This window comes from Somniosus microcephalus, chromosome 8 (assembly GCF_052327205.1).
Source record: "Somniosus microcephalus isolate GS21.2 chromosome 8, FLI_Smic_1.0, whole genome shotgun sequence".
Classification (NCBI taxonomy): Eukaryota; Metazoa; Chordata; class Chondrichthyes; order Squaliformes; family Somniosidae; genus Somniosus; species Somniosus microcephalus.
Window position 1 is genome coordinate 214,125,210 of NC_140994.1, and position 19,552 is coordinate 214,144,761.

A 19,552-nucleotide genomic window follows, 5' to 3' on the forward strand; every position below is an offset into this window, starting at 1 on the left:
GAGGGGGGGGGAATAAAATTCGGACATAAATACAAAAAGTCCTACGGCAAGTTTCCACAATCAAATGCAGAGTTGAAGAAACTAATATCCGAAATTTGGGTTGAGTGGGTCGGTGATATCAGTAAAACTTCAGCATACCTGCCTTCGGACATTTAGAAGGTTTATGAATTCATTAGTTGAATACATATTGGATATACATTATGAAAAAGGATGCCGGAAGATGGGAATTAACTAGTTCTCTATCATGCCACAGTCGTTGAGCTTCAACTAGACAAGGGCTGACCCCCACAGCCGGAGAGCGCCTGTCCCAGGCATTAGTTACGAGGCAGGGTATATGCAAATATAGAGTAACACAAGGCGCCGCAGTCATTGGTTGGAAGGGACTCGTGGGTGTGTCGGAGCTGTGTAGCGAGTTGGCATAAAGATGAGCAGTGGAGGTGGGATTTCTGGTGCCGGCGATGCAAAGCGTGGTGCTGATGCTGGTGGTAATACCGATCTTGAGCCCCAAGCAGGTCGTTCGCCGCTCACAGTTCTGTGTTCATCGCGGAGCACTTCTTGGGCAACAAGCGAGGAGTCGTTGACATTTTTCTTTTCCCCAGTTGTGACTGCCGGTCTCGGATTTCTCCAGTGACTGCGGGCTGTTGCAGGTAAAACTCACCAATGCAATTGTCATCGCTGCATCTGGCTTTTTCTGCATTGTGTTTTAACGTGTTGCCGTTACGATATAGGGACACACGGTCACGATAGAATTACCTTGTTTTAACCACTAGAGAACCTCGTTTGACTTTATTGGCCACGAGTCTAAATGGAGCACTTGGATAATATTTCAAAATCCCAACTCTGAACAGTTTTCATTCTAGACAGCACAGTGGGGACGTTTCTCTGAGTATCATAACTATAGAGGGCACGGTTCTCGGTAGAATCAGGGAATGATACAGCGCACAAGGCCATTCGGCCCATCGTGCCTGAGCCGGCTCTTAGAAAGAGTTATCCAGTTCGCCCCGTTCCCCATCTCCCCAGAAAGGGTTTAGTGAAGAGAAGCCTCGTTTTTATAAGTCTGGTTCTTTTCAGGAGTGCTGTATTGCTGTAAACATTTTTGAAAATTACCCTTTAAAAATGACTTCAATCCTATTTATTTGGAAATGCAAATTGAATCTGGCCATGATCATAAACGCTAGTTATAATGCGCGGCAAGAATGGCATTGCAACCTGCCGGGAACTCGTTTGCCTTCATTATTAGTCCTGCATCTGTCTTCAGATGCTTTAACTTGGGCTCATTTTGAAAATACGCGATGTTGAATCCGCACGCTCCGTTTTATCCAGCTGCTTGCAGCAACGTGCCATTGATGGATTGAAACTACCTCGCCCGTTGTGGAGACCGGTGTGCCCACGAACTATATGTGATGCCTTGTGGAAGCAAGGTCTGCCGTGCGACACGCTTAATAACATGCAACTTCATTAAGCTGAATGCATGTGTGCACATCCAAAGCAGATGTAGGAAATCATTGACCTAAAAACAACGTCCTTAAGAGAGAAATCCGAGGTACCTCGAGGAAACCCTGTCTCTCGGAAATCGGAGTGAGTGGAGATTGTTGGCTGAGCAGATGCATGTATCCCCCAGCAAGCTAGCGGAAAGCGGCAGAGTTTAGCATTCTTCATTGGATTATCAGTTGGCCCCAGTAACTTTTCCAACTATATGTCTCCAATGCTTCTGTTTAATAATGGATGCGATTGTAAATACCAGTACCGCATTTTAATCACTCTTAAGGCGAGCTACTGTTCGTGTGTGAATGAATGTACTTTTGCGTTTAGTACAACTTTTAAAAAAAAAACATGGTCTAGTCCCACCAGCTAGCTTTTAAAGGGTTCAGCGCAGACTTTCGCAAGATTGGCGTTTTCTTCCTAGTGTTCTGATTGATTGACTCCGGTCCGGTTAATATTGGTCGCAGTTTAAAGGATTTGGGTCTTTAGCGAAGCGGTTCTCCTAGATGTACACAGAAACTGGCGCAATACCGATTTGCACCTGCAGTTTGCAGCGTGCTGTGCAGATACTGCACTGAAGAGTATTGGCCGAGCAAGTTAAGGAGCTGAATCAAGATAAAAACGAGGGTTGGTGTTCTACTATTTACAGGACTGAGTGGAAATCTCGTCTGCAGATAAAATGTCAATCACAATAGCAAAGTAATAACTAGTACTGTTGTTAACTAGTATGTGGCTATGTTAAATGAAATTAGTCATGAACACAATAATTTGAGTTTTAAGGAAACCTGGAATCTTGATATTTAAACTAAGTGGCTGTTTGAGGGTGTAATTTGTCACTAAGATATTCAAGCGTTACACGTGTAGGCGAGTTTGATCGTTCATATGTTATGTAATCAGCTGGATTCATTCTTAGAGTTACACGGTAGAATATGTCTACAAGCAACACTTGCAGAACATAATTTAGGGGGTTGTACAGACGGGATCAAATCTGAATTGAGTATTTGAGTTGGTGAGCTGCCTGTTAAAATGGCATTCAGAACTGCGTTGGTGTAATGGGCAAAGACCCGTTGCTGATTTTTTTTGGAGGGGATCAAGTTAATAAATGAAAGTATTGCCTCAGTGGTGGTAATCGGTTAAGCCAGGATTGGGTAGTTGCCGTCAGGCTGGGTGCTGGTTCAGAGGGCTGGTGCGGGGATGTTCGAGCCCAGATGAGCTGTCCTCGGATACCAGTGCTGAAATGTAATCTGTTCCCGCTTCCCTTCTCCCCGCTTCAGTTCCTGCTTCAGATCCTGCTTCAGAGCTCCACTGTTCTCAGTCAGACTTCACACACGCACACACATTACCATTAATTATTGAAACAAGACTTTTACATTCCATTGCCAGCGCCTGTCAAGGGGACGATTTTGAACAGCCATGGAGAGTTATGAGCGTCTGTGTGAGAGAGAGTATCTGAGTTTGTGTGTGTGGTTGGAAGAGCGTGTGTGTGTGTGTGTGTGTAACAAAGTGTTTAGCGATGGCCGAGGGGACAACACATCAGACCTTTGTCCACTATTCTGGATGGGACCTGAGTCACCATTAGGTTATGATCCTCGGTCTCAGAAGCCAATACCATTTAATTCTATTTTGAAAATCTACTATTTTCCCAGAACACACTTTCAGCCCAAATGGAATCAGAATAAATCAAGTGCTCGATTAATGTGGCAATTAACACTTTACATTTGAGCTTTTTTTGTTGTTGACCGTATTAATAGAATTTCAATGCAATTTGGCATACTTTTCTATCAATGAAAGAGGACAGAACTGGGTTCCTTTGCCCCAACACATTCCCTCGACACTAGGGTACAAGCTGAGTTTGACGTACAGTTTTTTAAAATTCCAAATAGTTTACTATTTCTTCCTGCCCTTTGCCAAACCAGGTTCCCTGGCTGCTGCATGAACTGAGCTACCGGCGCTGTGGCGCCGTTTAGCAGAGTCGGGTTCGGGAGCTTTCTGGTAACAAGGTAGCGATGAGTTGGTCATGTTTTGCTTATTTTAATTCATTTTTAATAATCCAGAATCAATTTAATTAACGTTGCTTTAATTGGTCATTTAAAATGCAATAAATGCAACAATGTGCTTACAAGATATTGGAGACCTGTTTTAGGGGTGCTAAAATCATCGTTGTTTAGATTACAACCACCACGCTTGTAGTTGTATTCTGCACGTTTTATTTAAATGCTCACTGTAGACAGATTGCCAGTGTACAACAACCTGTTTGTTACAGCAACTAATTAATTCTCTGGAATCTTTACACTGTGGTTCCAGAATAAGCCCGTATTCAATCAGACGATTCGCTTCGTTTCTCAACCATTATAAATGTGATTGGGCTTCCAATGGGTAAACCGTTTATGTACAGAGTGATTTTGATGTTACAACATAAACATAAGTGGCAGGCTAATCTGCGGATTCTCCAGAGTCTGAGGTATTGGTTCCTATGTTTGTAATAAGTCTTTCTGCAGTGGGATGCTCTAGTGAACGCAAATTTGAACAAGAGAAGCCCGCTTTCCGTAGGCTGTTGGGAGAAACATTCTTTTCATATAGAGGCTCGAAGGTGTGGTGGGTCTGTATGTTGAGAGGGCACTTTAAGTAGTAAAGGTCTACCGTCTTCACGAAGTGTTTGGCAAACTTTTTTTTAAATTCACAAACACACAGTGATGGCGTAATTCCTGTCGAAACCCATCAACGTATCACTTTGTGTCACTGTGGCAAAATGGCACATTACCTTCCTCGCTTTTCTCCCTCCACACCCCCTCTCCTCCCAAACTCTTTCGTGCATCTCTGAACAGTTGTGTCCCAGTCATCTGCATGGCACGCATGCACGTCACAGCAGGGGTCCGTTACCAGGAGCAAGAAACCAAGCTTCCCCCCCTCCTGAGCCTAAGTATGCTGAAGCCAATTATAGTGACCCCACTGTTGCTCTGACTGAGCATTGTTGAGAAGCGCGAATCATCACCACTGAAGTTTAGTTGGCAAAGATTTTTCTTTTGTTATGTGACTCAAATCACAAAATGTTATTTGCAAACCCCAAAACAAAATTGTACTCCTTGTTTGTGGTACCATTGTGTAATACTTACCTCGCCTATTGCAATCTTCATCTTCTGCAAAATTGCAATGAACCCTCTCTTCAAGCAAACATTTAGCTGCATCGCACATCAGAGATGCTTACCTGAAATTAGTTTATCCTGCACACCAGGCAATGGTTTAACTTAATCATGACACATCATGATTTTTTAATTTAAAAGATGTGACCAATCATATCTGTAATTCTGACCAGAGATGCAAGTCCAAAGTAGTCACTTAGATGTTCAGTTTTTCATGTAAACCCACTTACATTTTTATATCATAATTTAGAGAAACATCTCGAGGTACTTCAGAGGAAGAAAGGAATAGATGCCGAGCCTTAGAGGAGGAATTAGGAGAGGTGATGGAAAGCATGGCTGAGGAGCTGGGTTTTCAAAAGGTTTTTAAAGGCAGAGAGAGTGAGGTGGAAGGGTTTAGGCCAGAGTTAGAGGAATGAAGGGCATGGGATTGGATGTAAGGCTAGAGAATGTGAGTGAGATCATGGAACTATTTGAAGATAAGAATGAGGATTTAAAAATATATTTATGCAAATGTATAGTTTTTATAGGTGACCATAAGACATGGTTACAAAGATTTTGGTAGAATGGAGAGATGCTTACAATTCCTGTTGCACTGTAGCCATATTGACTTGAATCTTTTTAGAACAGAATAACAATGTATTCTTCGCACAGGATATGTAAAAGATGTATGTCATGGCCATCGGTGTATCAGAAATTAAGTTTAGTCAGAACTTTGGGCCCTATGTTTTAATAATATCTTTGGATTGTATGTTGGCATCAACATAAATTATAATGCAAATCATCAATGCATTGCTGTATTAGGATTTACAAGTTTTATGAAGAAATGTGTTAGCAGCTACCTTGGAGCCTGCGGAAGTTGTCCACCTGCACTAATTCCGCACACCACCAACCCGTCATTGTCACACTCCAGTGGCTCCATATGCCACCATTAATCAACTTTCAATTTCTCCATGTCCTTGCTCTACTGTGTTTGAATATTTACTCCAGCCATACATCTCTGTCTGCACCCTGTGTTTCTTTGGTCCAGGTCTACTCCATCTGCTGTGTTTTTCAGTTCTTACCTGCTGTAATTCTCTCCAAAACCACTTCTCCTTGCTACATCCCTGCTTAATAAGACCCCATAAACTCGATCTCCTCCCAACTCTCTTTTTCTGCCCAATGATCAGCTTTTCACCTGTAAAATACGTTCATGCTTTTTTATTTGGTCAGCCTGGCATCTGACACACACACAGATATAAACATCAGGTTTATGAATCTGCAAACCGAGCTACAGAGTAATTCACACAAGTAAGGTTTTTTTGTTCCGCATGAATTCCAGCTCAAACTTCACCTGTTTGGATTAACCTATAATCACTGATCTATCTCTGACATTCACTGCCCTCTCTCTGTGATATTCACCATCCCACTCTCTCTCTCTGACATTCACTGCCCTCTCTTTGTGATATTCACCGTCCCACTCTCTCTCTCTGATATTCACCGTCCCACTCTCTCTGATATTCACCGTCCCACTCTCTCTCTCTGACATTCACCATCCCACTCTCTCTCTCTGACATTCACCGTCCCACTCTCTCTCTGTGATATTCACCGTCCCACTCTCTGATATTCGCCGTCTCTCTCTCTCTCTCTCCGATATTCACCATCTCGCTTTCTGATATTTACTGTCCCTCTCTCTCTGTGATATTCACCCTCTCTCTGATATTTACCGTCGCGCTCTCTCGCTGATATTCACCGTCTCTCTCTCTCTCGCTCTGATATTCACCATCTCTCTCTCTCGCTCTGATATTCACCATCTCTCTCTCTCTCCCTGATATTCACCATCTCTCTCTCTCTGGTATTCACCATCTCTCCCTCCCTGATATTCACCATCTCTCTCTCTCGCTCTGATAGTCACCATCTCTCTCTCTCTCTCCCTGATATTCACCATCTCTCTCTCTCTCTGGTATTCACCATCTCTCTCTCCCTGATATTCACCGTCTCTCTCTCTCTCTGGTATTTACCATCTCTCTCGCTCTGATATTCACCATCTCTCTCTTTCTGATATTCACTGTCTCTCTCTCTCTCCCTGATATTCACTGTCCCTCTCTCTCTGGTATTCACCACCCCCCTCTCTGATATTCACTGCCCCTCTAACTACTGCTCTTGTCATTTCATGCAATCAGCCCTCTCTACCAGCTCTGACTGAATGCAGGTGAAGATTAATGCATAGGCCTACAGGACCCAGCCAAATCTAGGTCCACGCCATGTGTACTGTGAAAATATGGGGCCCCAGTGACACCCACTTGTCTTTTAATGGAGGGGGGGCGTGGGAGTTGTGCGGATGGACCTTGAATGTTCTTGATTCTCAGGGCTGGCACTTGGGGTGGTGACTCTCTGTCACAACACTGTGCTGGGGGGCATTCTGCAGCCTTGGTGTAAGCCTGCCTCATTCTTCTCAGACTACTGGATTCTGGTCCACTTCCCCAGCTGGTTCTGATTCTATTTCAGACCTGTCTTCCCTCACCCATCACCCCCGACCCCCCCCCCCAACAAGCCTCATCAATTCACATGTTTTCAGTCTCTCAAGTGTCTTTAATTTTTTTTATTATGCTTCTTCTTATCCTGTATCAATATCATTATGGCCTTTTAACCATGTCCTACTTTCCTTTTTAGCACTTTACAAGTCATTCTACTTCCTTTTACGTATGTGCATGTGTGTTGTCCCCTTCCCTTTCCTTTTGTTCTGTTCCTTTTTAAATGCACTTCATTGTAATTTTTTTCCAGATCAGATAAAGGGTTGTACCTGAAATGTTAACTTGCCTTTTCCCCGATGCTGACACCTGCTGCGTGTTTCCAGCATTTTGTTTTGGTTTCATATTTCCAGATTTTGCTTTTTAAGTAAAATTTCTGGTTGCTTGATACAGAGCGCACTCTTTATGTAGGGTCCCAGCCTTTTTCCCTAAGCTCAGAGACTTTAGGTGGTGGGCGGCTTAGGTATGCATTGATATACCACTGGAGATTAACCAGTTGGAATTATGCAGCTTACTAGCACCGACTTCCAGGTGCTTACACAGGTCCCTGTTATGTCAGGACCATGCTCCTTGACATGACTGTGGCTTATGAGATTATCTGGATCTAAGCGAGAAAAAGCTCAGTCCCCACATACAGGCCTACCTTTCCAGGTCCCGTCAATGAGCCAGATGTTAGTCATCAACAGTTCCCTGGTGTACCGCAGACTTGCCTGGCTCAGATTACATGGGTTTATGCTGAAAACAAGGACGCATTTTTGTTTTCCTGCAAGAATTGATTAATATGAGTACATAAGAACATAAAAAAATAGGAGCAGGAGTAGGCCATTCGGCCCATCAAGCCTGCTCCGCCATTCAATGAGATCATGGCTGATCATCTGCCTCAACTCCATTCACCGGCCCTGTCACCATATCCCTTGATGCCCTTACTAGTCAGAAATTTATCAACTTCTGTTTTGAATATACCCAATGACTGAGCCTCCACAGCCCTCTGGGTAGAGAATTCCAAAGATTCACCACCCTGTGTGAAAAATTTTCTTCTCATCTCAGTCCTGAATGGCCTACCCTTTATCTTGAGGCTGTGGCCCCTGGTTCTAGACTCCCCAGCCAAGGGAAACATTCTCCCAGCATCCACCCTATCAAGCCCTGTAATAAATTTGTATGCTTCAATGAGATCCCCTCTCATTCTTCTGAATTCAAGAGAATACAGGCCTACTTTACTCAATCTCTTATACGACAGTCCCGCCATCCCAGGAATCAATCTCGTGAACCTTCATTGCACTTCCTCTATGGCAAGTATATACTTCCTTAGGTAAGGAGACCAAAATTGTACACAGTACTCCAGGTGTGGTCTCACCAAGGCCCTAATATAATTGGAGTATGACTTCTTTACTCCTGTACTCAAATCCTCTTGTAATGAAGGCCAGCATACCATTTGCCTTCCTAATGGCTTGCTGCACCTGCACATTCACTTTGTGGCACCCAGGTCCCTTTGAGTATCTGCATTCCCCAATCTATCACCATTTAGGAAATACACTGCCTTTCTGTTTTTTCTACCAAAGTGTATAACTTTACATTTATCCACATTTATATTCCATCTGCCATGTTCTCGCCCACTCACTGAGCCTGTCGAGATCCCCTTGAAGCCTCTTCACATCCTCTTTGCAACTGCCACTGCCACCTAGCTTTGTATCATCAGCAAATTTGGAAATGTTACATTTAGTCCCCTCATCCAAATCATTGCTATAGATTGTGAATAGCTGGGGCCCAAGCACCAATCCTTGCGGTACCCCACTAGTCACAGTCTGCCATCCTGAAAAAGACCTGTTTATCCCTACTCATTGTTTTCTGTCTGTTAACCAATTCTTAATCCATGCTAAAATATTACCCCCAATTCCATGTGCCCTAATTTTGTTCACCAACCTCTTTTGTGTGGGACCTTATCGAAGGCCTTCTGAAAATCCAAATACACCACATCTACCAGTTTCCCTTTGTCTACTCCACTAGTTACACCCTCAAACAACTCGAATAGGTTTGTTAAACAGGATTTCCCTTTCATAAATCCATGTTGACTCTGCCCAATCTTACTATTAGTTTCTAAATGCACAGTTATTGCATCCTTTATAATAGATTCCAGCATTTTCCCAACTACTGATGTGAGGCTAACAGGCCTGCAGTGCCCCGTTTTCTCTCTCCTTTCTTAAATAACGGGGATATATTTGCTATCCTCCAATCTGCATGAACCGTTCCAAAATTCTATAGATTCTGGAAGAAGACAACCAATGCGTCCGCTATCCCAATGGCCACCTCTTTCAAAACCCTAGGATGTAGGTCATCCGGTCCTTGGGATTTATTGACTTTTAGTCCCACTAATTTTGCTAGTACTGTTTTTTTACTGTGTCATCTCAGATTTACATATTCTCATGACCTCAGCAGGGCATTTGCCAGCATGTTGTTAATTCATTTAGTGAGTCTGAAGAATGTAAATTCATAAGGAGTTTGTCTAAAAATAGATACCTGGAATTTTTGCAAGGGTTCTCCCGATCTCCTGCTGTAACTTCAGGAGATCAGCAGAAACTCTGGAGAAAAGGTGCAACCAGAGGTTTATGCCATTTTTCCAGGATTTTTGCTGATCTTCCATCAAAGTTATGGCAGGAAATGGGGACAACCTTGCAGAAATTCTCCTCGTGAATGAATTTCACCTAATTGCCCTACTGAAGTATGATATGTACTTGCTCTCAGATTTATTATAAAGCCAAATATTATAAAATACTTTTCAAAACTGATATTCAGGTGCTGTTAATTCTATATATAACCTCGTCTTTGCTGAATGGTACTGCTCTCACCTCTGAGTCAGATCATGGGTTAAAGCCCCATTACAGGATATGAGCATATAATCTAGGCTGACACTTCAGTGCATTTACTGAGGTAATGCTGCATGGTTGGAGTGCTATCTTTCGGAGAAGAGGTCTGCCTGTTTGGGTGGATGTAAAAGATCCAGTGGCATTTTTTTTTCCAAGGAAGAGGTGCAGGGCGTTCTCCTGATATCATTGCCAACATTCATAGAATCATAGAAAGTTACAGCACGGAAGGAGGCCATTTTGGCCCATGTCCGTGCTGGCCAGCAAAGAGCTATCCAACGTAATCCCACTTCCCAGCTCTTGGTCCATATCCCTACAGGTTACAGCACCCCAAGTGCACATCCAAGTACTTTTAAAATGTGGTTAGGGTTTCTGCCTCTACCACTCTTTTAGGCAGTGAGTTCCAGACGCCCACAGCCCTCTGGGTGAAGAAATTTCCTCTCTAAACCTTCCACCAATTACTTTAAATCTGTGTCCCCTGGTTTTTGACCCCTCTGCTAAGGGAAATAGGTCCTTTCTATCCACTTTATCTCGGCCCCTCATAATTTTATACATTTCAATAAGTTCTCCCCTCAGCCTCCTCTGTTCCAAGGAAAACAAACCCAGCCTATCCAGTCTTTCCTCATAGCTAAGATTCTCTACTCCCAGCAACATCCTTGTAAATCTCCTCTGTACCCTCTAGTGCAATCACATCTTTCCTGTAATGTGGTGACCAGAACTGCATGCAGTACTCTAGCTGAGGTCTAACTAGTGTTTTATACAGTAGAAGCATAACACCCCCCACTCTTGCCTTTATTAGCCATGGTATAGAATACAAGCATTCCGTATGCCTTCTTAACCACCTTATCTACCTGGCCTGCTACCTTCAGGGATCTGTGGACATGCACTCCAAGGTCCCTTTGTTCCTCTACACTACTCAGTGTCCTACCATTTGATGTGTATTCCCTTTCCTTGTTAGCCCTCCCCAAATGCATTACCTCACACTTCTCCGGATTGAATTCCATTTGCCACTGTTCTGCCCACCTGACCAATTTATTGATATCTTCCTGCAGTCTACAGCTTCCTTCTTCAGTATCAACCACACAGCCAATTTTAGTATCATCTGCAAACTTCTTAATCATACCCTCTATATATTCAAGTCCAGATCATTGATATATACCACAAAAAGCAAGAGAACTAGTACTAAGCCTTGCGGAACCCCACTGGAAACAGCCTTCCAGTCACAAAAACATCCATCAACCATTACCCTCTGCTTCCTGCCTCCGAGACAGTTTTGAATCCAACTTGACACTTTGCCCTGGATCCCATGGGCTTTTAACTTTGTGACCAGTCTGCCATGTGGAACCTTATCAAAAGCCTTGCTAAAGTCCATATACACTACATCAAACTACCCTCATCTACCCTCCTTGTTACCACTTCAAAAAATTCTATCAATTTGTCAGACACGACCTTCCCTTAACAAATCCTTCAATCAGTGTTATGAAAACAGATTCATTGGTTGGCCATTGGTCTCAGTGCTATTTATGGGACCTTGCTGTGCACAAATTGACTTTTTTGCCCATCAGTGGCAGGGGTGTTTTGGGGTGGAGTGAGATTGTATTTTTTGGCAGATTTCTGGGGAGTCCACAGTTTGTGGGTCAGTAAATCAATGGGCGAACTCTATTGCAACGATTGAAGATGATCTGTGCTAAGATCTCTTTTACCTGCATTCTTGTCATAAAGAAATAAAAATTCACCAAACATCAGTTGACGGCCGTAATATATGTGCATAGAACAAATGAAGGACAGAGACAGGATGAATTGCTAGTCCATGTACTTGTTTATTAGGCCAGAGCAAACTGAGCATGCTCATACTAAACCATGTGACAATCTCTGTGCTTTCCCCCGTAAATAAATGTATGTATTCCCCTCTCAAATACAACAAAACTGTGGTCCCACTTTTCCCAGCATTACATGTACCACAAAACAAAAACTCTTGGCTTTTTTTCTTTTAAATGAACTACAAATCCAGTTTAATAACAAGTTTGCAGCACCATCCCGATCTCCTTACAGAAGGTTTTGGTGTTGAACCAATTTTTGGGCTGTTTTATTGTGGTTCTGAACTCAAAGATGATCCTGCTTCTATCTCAGACTTGTTTTAACCTGGTACTTCAGTTACTGAAGTTTGAACTGAGTCAAACTCATGTATGTGTTCATGATCAAGTGGTTCAAGATCACGTATTGGTTCATCTCTAGCAGAGATCATTTGATCTACATGAACACTTCAGATGTTGTCACCAATTTCAACCAAATATCTCTTGGTTCCACCAACCTCCTCTACTATGGTTCCTACATCCCACTTGTGTGAACTCGACTTTCCAGGGGGACTGAGAACACGAACACACTCGTTTTGTTTGAAACTGCATTGTTTCTGATTGCTGTCAACGTTTCTGACTCAACTGTTCCTGTTCAACTCTTGAGGCCAAATTTGGTTGAACAAGATTCAATCATGTTCTCAATCTCCTTTTCATCAAGAGTTCTGCTGGGGTATATCCAATTGTAGTGTGCAGAGTAGTTCTGTACTTCAGCAAGAAATTTGTCAAACGTTGCTTCATGCTGAGTCCTGAACACGCTTCCAACACTTGCTTTTTGAGAGCTTCTTTCACTATTCTGATTGACTTTTTGGCTGCTCCATTTGAAGCTGGATGATAGGTGGAGAGTGTGTTTGATACCATACTGTTTCATGAATTCTTGGAGTAGAACAGAACAGAACTGAAGGCCATTGTCAGAAACAAGCTCTTCAGGTAAGCCATGACATGCAAAGATAGACCTCAACTCATCTATGGTACGTTCAGTTGTAGTATTTGAATCCATGTGTTACACGCCAATCCACTTTGAGTGACTATCTACAAATACCAGGAAATAATCATTTGCTTTCTCTCAAAAGTCTACATGTACTCTCCGAAAAGGTCTACTTGGCCATGACCAGGATTGTAGTGGAGTTTTGGGTGGTTTGTTTCTGCAATTTTGGCAAACGCTGCATTGTTGACAAGTGATTCAAGATCACTCTCCAATCTAGGCCAGTAAACAAAGCTGCTTGCAATTGATTTCATACTGACGATCCCTGGATGTTCAGTATGAAGTTTGGCCAGAATTCTATCTCTCAAAGTAGTAGGTACCGCCACTCTTTTTCAATTTGCGTGTAGTTTCTTTTGCTGTTTTGTGAGGGTTTGTGATGCAAACGCTATTGGTTTTTCTTGGCCGTCATCCATTATGTGGCTTCTGACAGTTCCCACACCATAGCTGGAAGCATCACACGCTAACTTAAGCTCACGCTCTGTGTTGTAGTGCACAAGTAGAGCATCACTAGAGAAACTTCTTTTACAAGCGCGTAAGCTTCCTGTTGCGCTTTCGTCCATTTCCACTGGACATCCTTTTTGAGGAGCTCATGCAATGGAGCTAACATGGTCGCTAACTCAGGCAATTTTGCATGCTATGTCAAACGTTAGGTTTGGAGTGTTTAGTAACTTGGACTGTGTGCACTCATCCACTAGCCCACACACAAACTTATCTTGCGACGCACAATCCAAAAATGTGCTGAAGTTGCAATGCAAATATAGAAACATAGATAGGAGCAAGAGTAGGCCATTCGGCCCCTCGCGCCTGCTCGGCCATTCAATGAGATCATGGCTGATCATCCAAACTCAGTACCCTGTCCCTGCCTTCTCCCCATATCCCTTGATCCCTTTAGCCTTAAGAAATATATCTAACTCCTTCTTGAATATATTTAATGAATTGGCCTCAACTGCCTTCTGTGGTAGAGAATTCCACAGGTTCACCACTTTCTGGGTGAAGAAATTCCTCCTCATCGTTGTCCTAAATGGCTTACCCCTTATCCTTGGACTGTGACCCCTGGTTCTGGACTCCCCCTGCCATCGGGAACATCCCTCCTGCATCTAGTCTGTCTAGTCCTGTTAGAATTTTATAAGTTTCAATGAGATCCCCTCTCATTCTTCTAAACTCCAGTGAGTATAAGCCCAATCGACCCAATCTCTCCTCATACGTCATTCCTGCCATCCCAGGTATCAGTCTGCTGAATCTTCGCTCACTCCCTCCATGGCAAGAACATCCTCGGATAAGGTGACCAAAGCTGCACACAATACTCAAGGTGTGATCTCACCAAGGCCCTGTACAACTGCAGCAAGACATCCTTGTTCCTGTACTCGAACCCTCTCGCTATGAAGGCCAACATACCATTTGCCTTCTTAACCGCCTGCTGCACCTGCATGCTTACCTTCAGCGACTGGTGCACAAGGACACCCAGGTCTCGTTGCACTTCCTCTTTTCCCAATCTATTGCCTTTCAGATAATCTGCCTTCCTGTTTTTGCCACCAAAGTGGATAACCTCGCATTTATCCAAATTGGGCAGATGCAGTATAATCACCCAACCTGTCCAAATCATACTGGAGTTTCTCTGCATCCTCCTCACAGCACACACACCCACCCAGCTTTGTGTCATCTGCAAACTTGGTTCAAATCATACTGGAGTTTCTTGGCATCCTCCTCACAGAACACACGCCCACCCAGCTTTGTGTCATCTGCAAACTTGGAGATATTACATCTAGTTCCCTCGTCTATGTTGAATCCGTGAATGTTAATGTATGGTATTCTTCAATAAATTGACAGAGACTGCAGAGGAACAATTAACAGGTGTTTACTGGATGCAGGTTACTCAAAAACTAAAGTACAGATCCCTACTCAGGGTTTATATACCGGTGTGGTCACTACCGCTACTACAGTATACAGGAGCTGTAAAAAGTAGTTCTCCCCTTAAAGGTACATACACTACAATTCCTCCCCTTTTTAGATTAACAGTACCATAACATTCATTTAACAATTAACACTTTTAACATGTAACATTAACGGCAAATAGTCCATTTATAAATTCAGTCTTTGGGGCGGCTTCCTGATCCTTTCTGGATAGCGCCTTTCCTGAGTGTCTTCCTCTTGGTGCGGAGGCGATTCTGGCCCCCTGTCGTCGGTTGGTTCAACAGCTTCCGATGCTACTGTTTCTGGGGTAGATGCTACCGGTATGTCAGGTCCATCACCAGGTATGCGAGACCTGGGGTGGACTCTTTCCTGTGACTCTAGGATCTGGTCGACATGGCGTCTCACGATGTTCTCCCCAACATCCACGGTGTACATTAGTGGCCCCTGCCGTGTGCATATTGTTCCTGGTTGCCATTTCTCTGTTCGGTAGTCGCGAGCCAAGACTGGTTGCCCGACATTGAAGCTCCTTGTCGGCTTCTCATTGACGTGCTGGAATTGCTTATTCTCAACATCTCTTCGTACATTTGGTTTGAGCAAATCCAGACGAGATCTCAACCTTCGGTTAAAGAACATCATGGCTGGGGTCTGGTTGGTGACTATGTGTCGCATTTCTGTAGGCTAACAGGAAATTGTCCACCTTATGCTGCAGTGGAATGTCGTCATCGCACATGGCCCTTACTGCTTTTTTAAAGGTTTGTACAAACCTCTCAGCCAATCCATTGGTGGCTGGATGATACGGGGCGGATGTGTAATGCCTTACCCCATTCCTTTTCATAAATCTTCGAAACTCTTCGGACACAAACTGTGGTCCATTATCAGAGCAAATCTGCTCTGGCAAGCCGTTCCTGGCAAAGATGGTCCGTAGGACTGCAATAGTTTTCTCTGTGGTGGTGGAGGAAATTTTGATCACCTCAGGCCATTTCGAGTGTGCATCCACGGCTATTAAGAACATTGAGTCCATGAATGGACCAGCAAAATCAATATGCACCCGTTGCCATGGAGATGAGGGCCACTCCCATGGGTGTAGAGGGGCATGTGGTGGTGCATTTTGGACCTTCTGGCATCCTGAGCAGCTCTTTGTCAGGTCCTCGATATGCTGATCGATCCCCAGCCACCACACACAAGCCCTAGCAAGGCTTTTCATTTTCACCCCTCCCAGGTGACCTTCGTGAAGCTCATTGAGCACTCTCTCCCTTAACTTGGGTGGAATTACCACTCGGGATCCACACATCAAGGTCCCCTGGCATACTGACAGCTGTTCTCTTCTGGATGAGAATGGTGGCAACAGTGAGTCGCCATGTGCTGGCCATCCCTTCACCATCAAATTATATACCTGAGACAGTGTCGGGTCATTTCGGGTCTCCTTCTCTATACCAGCGTTAGTTACTGGCAAGCATTTAATTATAGTCGAATGAAATATTTCGACAGGATCCACTGCTGGTGCTTCCTCTGCAGTAGGTAGTGGCAGGCGTGATAGCCCATCAGCGTTTCCATGCTGTTTCGTACCCTTATACTCGATATCATATTGGTGTGCTCCTAGAAAAAGGGACCATCTTTGTAGCTGTTGCGCAGTCATCACCGGAACGCCCTTCTTTGGGTTAAAGATGGAGACAAGTGGTTGGTGGTCAGTCAGCAAGGTGAACTTCTGCCCGTGCAGATAGTGGTTGAACTTTTTCACTCCCCACACTAGGCTGAGGGCCTCCCTGTCAATCTGGGCGTAGTTACGCTCGGCTGAGGTTAGTGACCGAGATGCAAAGGCTACTGGCCTCTCCGAGCCGTCCGGAAATTTGTGCGACAGCACCGCTCCAATGCCATAGGGTGATGCATCACACGCCAGCCGAATTGGTAGTGCCGGGTTGAAATGAGCCAACACCTCTTGATGTGATCAATTCTTTGCACTTCTGGAAGCTCGTTTACATTTGTCATTCCACTTCCATGGTACCCCCGTTTGCAGTAGGGTGTTCAGTGGGTGTAGAACTGTAGACAAATTCGGCAAGAACTTATGGTAGTAGTTCACCAACCCGAGGAACGACCTCAGTTGTGACACATTTTCCGGTGCTGGAGCCTTGACTACTGCCTCAATCTTTTCAGCGGACTTATGTAACCCCTCTTCATCAATAACGTGGCCACAATACGAGATCTGCTTCTGGAAAAACTCGCATTTGTGGCGATTAGCTCGGAGCCCATATTCCTTCAATCTAGTGAGCACCTGCTCCAGGTTGGCGAGGTGATCACTGTCATTTTCGCCCGTGACCAGGATGTCGTCCAAATAACACTGGGTCCCTGAAATCCCTTGCAGGACTTGATCCATTGCCCTTTGCCAAATAGCCGGAGCTGATGCTACCCCGAACACCAGCTGGTTGTATTGGTAGAGACCTTTATGAGTGTTGACCGTGAAGTACTGTTTTGGGGCTTCTTCTACCTCCGTTTGCAGGTACGCCTGGGCCAGATCAACCTTAGTGAAGCGTTTCCCTCCAGATAGCGAGGCGAAAATATCTTCAATCCGCGGAAGCGGATATTGTACCGTGTGAAGGACTGGGTTCGCTGTCACCTTAAAGTCCCCACAGATGCAAACCTTCTTTGGTTCCCCAGGCGTATTACTCAACAACCTCTTCATTACAGGAACGATGGGTGTGGCCCACTCACTCCCGTCCACTTTGTATAGCACTCCTGAATGTTCCAAACCTTCCAGCTCTGCTTCGACGGCTGGGCGGATCGCATAAGGTACCGGTCTGGCCTTAAAAAACTTTGGGTTTGCATTTTCCTCTATTTTGATCGTTGCTGTTATGCCTTTTAGTGTTCCGAGTCCCTTCTGGAACACTTCTTGTGCATCAGCTAGCATTTTTGACAGTCGTCCCGGTGTGACGTCGTCATCCTTTTTGGCATCTACAGTCAGTGCTTGTATGGAATGCCAATCTAGCTGTATCTTCCGAATCCATTCACGCCCTAGTAGTGGCGGTCCTCGATCTGGCAATACATATATGTCCATTTTTGGTGTTTCCTTGCCGTTGTGTATCACGTTCACCCTTATTTTTCCTTTGGGGTAGACTTTTTGCCCCGTGTACGTCTTCAAGACGATCTCTATCTCTCAAGGGTATATGTGAGAATAGCCGCTTGTAGTCCCTTTGGTTTATGACTGTTAGGGCTGATCCTGTGTCCAATTCCATTTTCACTTGGACTCCGTCTATCTTGAGCGCGACCCAGATAGTTTGGTGATCCTCCATTTTGATTACATGATGTAGTTTCAGACAACCCAGCTCCTTGCTTCCGGAGTCTGTGTCACTTTTCTGTTCGTCTGAACTACTCTCCATCACCTTATGTACCTTCTTGTACTTCTCCTGTGGAGATTTCTTGCTGCTGGTTTTCTTTCCCGACCTGCAGACACTTGCTCTGTGTCCTACTTTTCCACACTGTCTGCACACTTGGTCCTTGAACCAACAGTCCTTGTGGTCATGTGTTGTTTTGCCACAGCGGTAACACTTCACTGTTCCATATGACATTTCATTTGTGCCATATTCTTGCGATCTCCGTTGTATCTCTGCAGCGCCCCGTACGGCTGCCTTGTGTGCTATTGCCATGCTGAAAGCCTTGTCCAGCGTAAGATCCTTTTCTGATGGAAGCCGTTTCTGGGTTCCTTCACTTTGAAGCCCACACACAAACTTGTCCCTTAAAGTATCTGCTAGTCCCGCTCCAAACTGGCAGTGTTTCGATAGTTTGCGCAGTTCCGTTAAATACTCAGCATTACTTTCGTCTTTATGCTGGTTCCTTTTGTGAAACTTAAATCTTTCGGCTATCGGCAGCGGTGTGGGATTTAAGTGGTCCTGTAGGATTGCCACTTTGCTTTCAAAATCCTTTTCCACTGGCTTCTCTGGGGTTATTAGGTTTCGCAGTAAGCCGTACATTTTTGCACCCATGGAATTCAACAATACCAGTGCTTTCCAGGCATCTGGCACTTCATTCGCCTTGCAGTACACTTCTACACGTTCTATATATGTTGCCCAATCTTCGACTTCATTGTCGAACGCTGTGACACTGCCACTCTTCTGCATCCTTGGGTGTGGTTAGACTGGCTAAAAATGGCGTCTCCCGCGCTCTCCCTTCTCCGTGTGGAAGTAGAGTTTTTCAGTTAGACATTAAAATGGCTTCCTGGGCATAGAATGAAATCCATTTAAACTTTAAAATGGCCAACAGCATGATTCACTAATCATGTTTCAAGGGAACGAGATAATTTAGGAATGCTATATACGTACTCCTTGTTTGTGATAAGCTTAACAAGGAGCCTCATTATACCAAACAAACAGCCAAGGACATGATAAGGTAAACATCGGCCCACAGGCCCAGTTGGTACAGTAAGAGAACAGAGGGAACAGAGAGATCCCATAATAAAGGATTAGTTAATCTTATCCCAAGGTATTTCCGTTCGTTATTCTAACGCAGCCCGGAATACGTTGTTTCAATAATTCGCAAGGTCTGTGCCTTTGTAATCAGTTATGATTCAATACTATGTCATGTGGCATAGAAAGCCTGTTTTGCTTCTATACTGTATAAATATACTACAACTCCTGTATTACTTTGAAGAGGTCTGATGTAGCCCTTGTCTACACAACTCTTCCCTTGCAAGCAAATAAAGCCTGTCTTTAATGATACTTTGTGTTTAAGAGTCTTACTCGGGAGTCGAGACTTCGACATCCGCCGGCTCAAAATTGCGTCTCCCGTGCTTCTTTCCTCCCCCCGCGGATGCTGCTCAGCCCTTGAA

At 44.2% G+C, this 19,552-nt stretch overlaps 1 protein-coding gene across 4 annotated transcripts in view; it reads left to right on the plus strand.

The window, feature by feature from the left end:
- The first annotated feature begins 378 nt into the window (after nt 1-378).
- LOC147114096 (follistatin-related protein 5-like) overlaps nt 379-19,552 on the plus strand; it is an 825,355-nt gene continuing 806,181 nt past the window's right edge. For 2 of the 4 annotated variants that reach the window (XM_085995698.1, XM_085995701.1), the window contains exon 1: nt 381-647. The gene's annotated coding sequence lies outside the window, so the exon portion shown is untranslated. The other 2 variants (XM_085995700.1, XM_085995699.1) reach the window with 2 other exon arrangements.